Consider the following 6,244-nt stretch of genomic DNA (forward strand, 5'->3'; position numbering starts at 1 on the left):
CAAGCTCTGTTCACGTAAACTAAGCGTCAGTGTGTTGAAACGTATTTCAGCATTTTTACGCAAGCGGTGTTCATGTGTGTGAACATATAGGGCTGTCGTTGGGAGCAAATACTGTTTCCGCGTTCATGTGTATGAATGAAGTGTTACTGATGCGAGCAAATACTGCTTTCGCATTTGTGTGGTTAAGCATCGCGCCGGGCGGTCGATGCGACCGTGTGTGTTCTTTGTGCCCTGTACCGTATAGGGTTAGAACAGGTTCTAGCTCTGTGGACATTTCCAGAGCGGTTGCATTGGTGAGAAACTTAGCAGCTGAACCATCGGATTGTGTCACGTTATCGATGCAATCGAGTTCGTATTTTCCCTACCCTGCACGCTGCAGGGTTAGGACAATTTGGCGTGCTTTGTTGACGCTAACAAGCTGGTAATTATGCCGAAGCCTTGGCAGTTGTGATATTCGACATCGAACCACATGATCGATGGGATCAAAGGGCTACTGCAGCCTGTTTTTTCCTGCCCTATGCATTGTAGGGTTTGGACTATTTATTGGGCTTTGTTGACATTAACAGAGCGATGGCAATGCTGACAACTCGGCAGTTGTCGTTAGGATCGCGCCACAAAGGCGGTGCGATCGGAGAGCTATTTTTTCTGCCGTACACTGAAGGTGCGGGGAGTTTCTTTGTGCAGCTAAGCCACCCCGGCTTGGACCACATGATGGAGCGTGTTTATGCTGCTGTCTACTGTTCCGGGCGAGCTGCCGAGCCTGCTGAAGGGGTGCGGTGCGGCATGCCGTCACCAGCCTGGCTGAGAGAGTCGGCAGTCTGGTCGCTCAGCGGCCACGGGCCATCACGGATGTGCCGCCACTTGAGCAACGCTTGCTTGGGTTGGCTGGTGCGATTCTTCCCGGAGCTACCCGCCTGCAGACATCAGCGGGCGACGACCGGGCCTGCTGGTACACTACCAGCGGTGGCATTGGACGAGTGGAAGCCGGCGTAGGCAACACGATGCAGTGACTAACGATTTAATCGACGAACGAACTTTTCGTCGCCTCTAGTCCTGTAGTCAGCTCTCACCGGCGTACGCAAGGAATTTAGGAGGGAGGGATGTGGGGATCGCGACTTTCACGTGAACCCCTTTTCTGGCTAGCTTCCCGTTGCGGCCGGCGTGCACACGCGCCTCGCTCACGCGACGGGAACCATACGGGAGGGCGCCAGCGACCGGACGGTTTGTTTTCGCCCTGGTGGAAGCGTTGACCCTTTTCCCCTCTGCCTTATCCGAGAACCAGTTCTTCCTCGATACTAGCGCCACCGTAAGGCGAAGTCTGGTGGGACGTAGCATGACGAGGGGACGGGCTCTTCTCTCGGGGATCCGGTAGCGCGCGGACGTTTCGGCGCGCGGGTCCTGACCTGGGGAACGCGCCACAAAGGACGCGTTCGGACGAGCTGGGAGACTGCAACCGCGCTCGCACTCCGCAGCGCTCCGCTGCTCCGGTATGCCATCGGTGAGTCGAACCATCTCGATCTCTAGCGTTGTTTAATGTCTCGCTCCCAGTGTTACCGTTATGGCCTACGAGTAGTCTGTATGCAGTGTATTTGATTTGCACTTTGCAATAAATGCTGCCATTGATGTTTTGCCCTCGCCGCCTCCTGCCTTTGTCTGTCTCCGCAAACAACGGACCCGTCCGCAGCCGGCGCTCGCAAGGCATGTTTGCTGAGCGCGGATGGCTGCGGGGTGGGAAATCACTAGTGTGTGAAATGTAGAATCCCACAGCCTCTTGCGAGTCACTAAGTATGGTGACGTAGTCTTTGGCTGTAGTGGCTGCTAGCGCAATGGCTGCTTCTTCGGCCGTTGTGGCAGTGGTGGTGCGGATAGTGGCTGCCGAAAGCTGTTGAAAGCGGTGGTCGACAACGGCAACGGCGTAGGCTCGCTGGGTGGAGTAGCGGGCAGCGTCCGTGTACCGAGTGATGGAGCTATGAATGTAGCCGGTGCAACGCGGCCGCACGAGTCGCTTGGCGGGAGACGTTGTATTCCGGATGCATATTTCTGGGGATAGGAGCCACCGTGATTCGATTCCGGATATCAGGCGGTATGACAACCGGGCAGTCGTCGGCTGGGGGAGTGGCATAACCCAAGCGTTGAAGAGTGCAGCGCCCCGTATATGTAAGGAGGAGGCGTCGTTGCTGTGACAGCTTGTGCGCTTCAAGAAGTTCTTCCCAGGTGTTGTGGATTCCTAATTGAAGCAACTTGCGGGTGGATCTAGTGGGCGGAAGGGCGAGCGCCGTCTTATAAGCCTGGCGAATGATCACGTTGAGCTTGTCTCGCTCCGCAGGTTTGATGGCCAGGTATGGGGTCCCGTACATAAGGCGGCTGGTCAGTAATGCCTGAATTATGCGAACCGCATCGTGTTCTTGAAGGCCGAACCGACGGTGGGCAACACGGCGGACTAGTTAAGTCAGTTGAGTGAGCGTCCGCTGGAGTTGGGGGATGGTGCTAGACTCGCTACCGTTCTTAGAGATGTTTAGTCCTATTCTTAGTGAGGCGACATTGGGTACTGGGTGGTTGTCGATGAAGAGGTCAGGATCTGGGATTGGGTCGGTGCGTTTCTTGTACGTGCGAGCGCACAGTGTGATGAGCGCAGATTTTTCTGGGGCGCATTTGAGGCCCCTCTCCTGCAGGTACTCCTGAATGACATCAATAGCAGCTTGGAGCGAATCCTGCTGCCGGCCGGTGGAGCCCTGTGCCACCCACAGTGTAAGGTCGTCAGCATACAGAGCATGATTGACCGTGGGGATTGCGCTAAGTAATGGTGGCAACTCTCGCATCGCTAGGTTGAATAGTAGCGGAGACACCACTGATCCTTGCGGTGTCCCCCTGGAGCGGAGAGTGAAAGTCGTGGATCGGAGATGCCCGAGGCGGACGGTGGCCGCGCGGTTTTGGAGAAATGCAGTGAAATAGGCGTGCAATCGCGGACCGCAGTTTGTGGTTGCTAGTCCCTTGAGGATGTCCTCGTGTGTGACGTTATCGAATGCACCTTTAATGTCAAGGGCAAGGATAGACTTCTTGCTCGAGGTGGTGAGGTGATCGGTGATGTCCGCTTTGATTTGTAAGAGTATGTCATGAGTAGAAAGGTGCGGGCGGAATCCAAACATGGTAGTGTGGAGGTAACCGTTGTCCTCGATGTAAGAGAGTGAGGCGGTTAAGCACCATGTGTTCTAAAAGCTTGCCAACACAGGACGTGAGGGAGATGCATGGGACGAAGGTTTGCGGTGGTAATGGGTTTGTTTGGTTTAGGGACCAGCGTAATGTCCGCATGCCGCCACTGCTGGGGGAGAGTGCCAGCAGCCCAATGGTGGTTATAGTAATCTAAGAGATGGTCAATTTCTGCGTGATCAAGGTTCCGGAGAAGCTTGTTGGGAATTTGGTCATTGCCTGGGGTGGTGTTTCGTGTGAGCTTCAGGAGTGCAGCTTCCAGCTCCTGCAGCGTGAATGGGGCGTCGAGAGAGGGATTAGGGGGTCCCTTGTAGGGCGGGTTGCGGGCTTGGGGTTGCGTCGGGTCTTCCTGGAGGGACTGCTTGAGACTACTCAGCAGCTGGTCTTCCGTACCGGGGTAGATATGTGTGCGAGGATGGTGTGGTTGTAAAAGGTGTCAGTTTGTAGTCTGCGGTAGATATATGCCTCGTAGGTAGATAACGTGTGGTGGGGGGGAGGATATGTTCTTCTCGTGTGGGTGTAATGTGACGAGTGAGCTGTATCTGTTGTCGAGGGGTGCCAGGTGGGTAGCTCCACTCTCCGTGCCCCTCAGGGTAGCTTGCGTTGAGGATGGGAATGCCCGGGAGTGGAGTTCTCGGGCGGAAGCGTGCGCCGCTTCGTTCCCAGCAAGACCCGAGTGGCCAGGAGTCCAGACAATGGCTACTTCTATGCAATCGCTGTAGGATTGGGATGGCATGGGGTGGTGCCAGCCCAGCTTGGTACATTCCGCAGGCTTCCTGACAGTCCGAGATGATGGTAAGATAGGGTTGATTGTGGTGAGTGGTGGTTGCATGGGCTATAGCTAGAGCTTCTGCCGATCTTGTGGATAAGTCATGGTACGTGGCTGCAGTGCCAATTTTTCCTTTGAAATTGAGCGTGACCAGGGTGGTGCCGGGTATCTTGGGATTCTGAGCGATATCCGTGTATCGGGTATGACAGTCGTCTGCATATTTCTTCGTAAGCTGGCGGACCCTTGCCTCACGGCGGCCTCGATTAAAGGCTGGGTGCATATGCTTGGGAATGGGAGCAACCTTGAGTTTCTCGCGAATGTGGAGCGGGATTCGTTGAGGGAAGTCGTTGGTGTTTGGGCTTGGTCTTCCGATGTCATGAAGCACCTTCCTCCCTGTAGGAGTAAGTGTTAGGAATGGACCTTTTTCCAGTAGCGATCTGCGCATGCGCGGGCTGCCGGTCCGCCATTCTTGGCAGGCGCCTCCGGCAAAATAAACAAAAAAGCGCCCCCCAGCTTTCTGTTTGGGGAGAGGCTATGCTGTTATGCTGGCTATGCTACGGGAGAGGCTATCCCACCATAATGCCGTCCAGCGCTGCGCGTTTTTATTTTTTCTCTTTCAACAGCTCGAAGTGGGTTCGTAAGTGCACACAAAAAGGTCTTTCTAGGGAAAGGGGCAAAGACATTTGAGGCTGAGCACGCTGGAAGCACATGCAAGCCAGTGAGGGAGTAACAAAAATGAAAAAAAAAGTAAAGAAAAAGGGGCGCTTCGACCACTGCAAATGAGTCACAGGAACGACGCCTGCTACCGTGACATTCACGTGAAAGGCACGGGTGACCGGTTGGTGCGGAAGGGGCTACAGTACCAGGATATTTTTTGTGGACGAGTTCTACGAAAGCTCGACTTCTTGTGGGCGTGCATTGCTGCCAATTTTAGTTCGCCGTGGCGGCCGCTAGGAGGATCGGTACTGGAAAAAGGTAAGGTCCCTAAAATTAGAAAAAGGTCCATTTCGCTGGGCTTCAATTAGCTCTTGAAGAATGTTGTGTAGCCCCAACCGGAGTAGTTTTTCATTGGAGGTGTAAGTGGGGAGGCCTAAGGCCGTTTTGTATGTTTTCCGTATGAGGACGTCCAGCTTGCTGATCCTTGGCCAACGTCCTACCTTCCTCTCACACACGAACACTGGCGCGCCCCTCGCAGAGCGGTCCCCTCCTGCGCCTCTGCGCCTGGCATCAATATGGTGTTGCTGGCATTCGTGGCTGAGGTATTGGGTTGGGGAGAGGGAACGAAAAGCGCGCGCTTTTGCAGAAACGAGCAGCCATTCTGACAAACGGAATGGAGAAGGAACCATGTCATACGAAATTTTGTTGTGTGGCCGCAGGTTACGGCGAATATTTGTGGGCCGGAAAGTTCATCAACCGACCAGTGAAGGTATTACGCTCGATTTTCTGAGCTCGCCTCGTTTTTAAGTGCGATGCACTTTATAAGCGACCCTGAATCCGCCGTCCGCATTGCTCCTCCTCCTCTCCCCTAGCAACGGCGCGAGGAGCGGAGAGGAGCGTCTGTAGCAACGGCGCAGCGACGTCCCACCCCACGTGACCCGCGCGCGCTCCGCCTCCAGCGCCGTGGCTGCGCGCGCCCGCGCCGGCTCCCGCACCGCTCCTCGCGCCGTGACGTCACACTCCCACGTGACCGCGCGCTGGCGCCTTTGCGTCTGCTCCCCCTCTCCTCGCGCCGTGACGTCACATGCTCTGCAGCTGGCGCGCCTCTCCCACCGTTAGGTTTGCACTCACCCTCGGCGTGCGCCTCTCCCCTCGCCTGACAACTCCCCCTCGCCGGTACTGCGCCTCTCAAGGCGATGGCAGAATTACTACGCCGTGTACTCTCGGCGCAAGAAATTCATTCGCCCTTCCTCACGATTCCCTTCGGGGAGGTGGGGGCAATTTTTTTCGAACGCAGTTTAAAAGAGCGGGAACAAGACTGCCCTCCCGTTTCTAGCTTCTAAGCATCCTTCTTGCTTTTGCGAATGCGTACGGTTGTAAAACGTGGAACATGTATTCAGCGCTTAAATTCTATGGAAAGAATATAATGCTAAATCAGGTGGGCACTCAGAAGTAGATTTTTTGTTATGATGCTGAAATCGAGTGTAGGCTGCAAAAACCTTGATACGTACGATTGGCTTTTAATTTACTTCTCGCCACAGCTGTGCACGCACGCGAAAAATATAACCAATAAATTTAACTTTGTTATGTTTAATTTCACGCGAGTTTCAC

Source organism: Haemaphysalis longicornis, unplaced genomic scaffold (genome assembly GCF_048455015.1).
Source record: "Haemaphysalis longicornis isolate Haplotype H1 unplaced genomic scaffold, Haemaphysalis longicornis Haplotype H1 scaffold_117, whole genome shotgun sequence".
NCBI lineage: Eukaryota > Metazoa > Arthropoda > Arachnida > Ixodida > Ixodidae > Haemaphysalis > Haemaphysalis longicornis.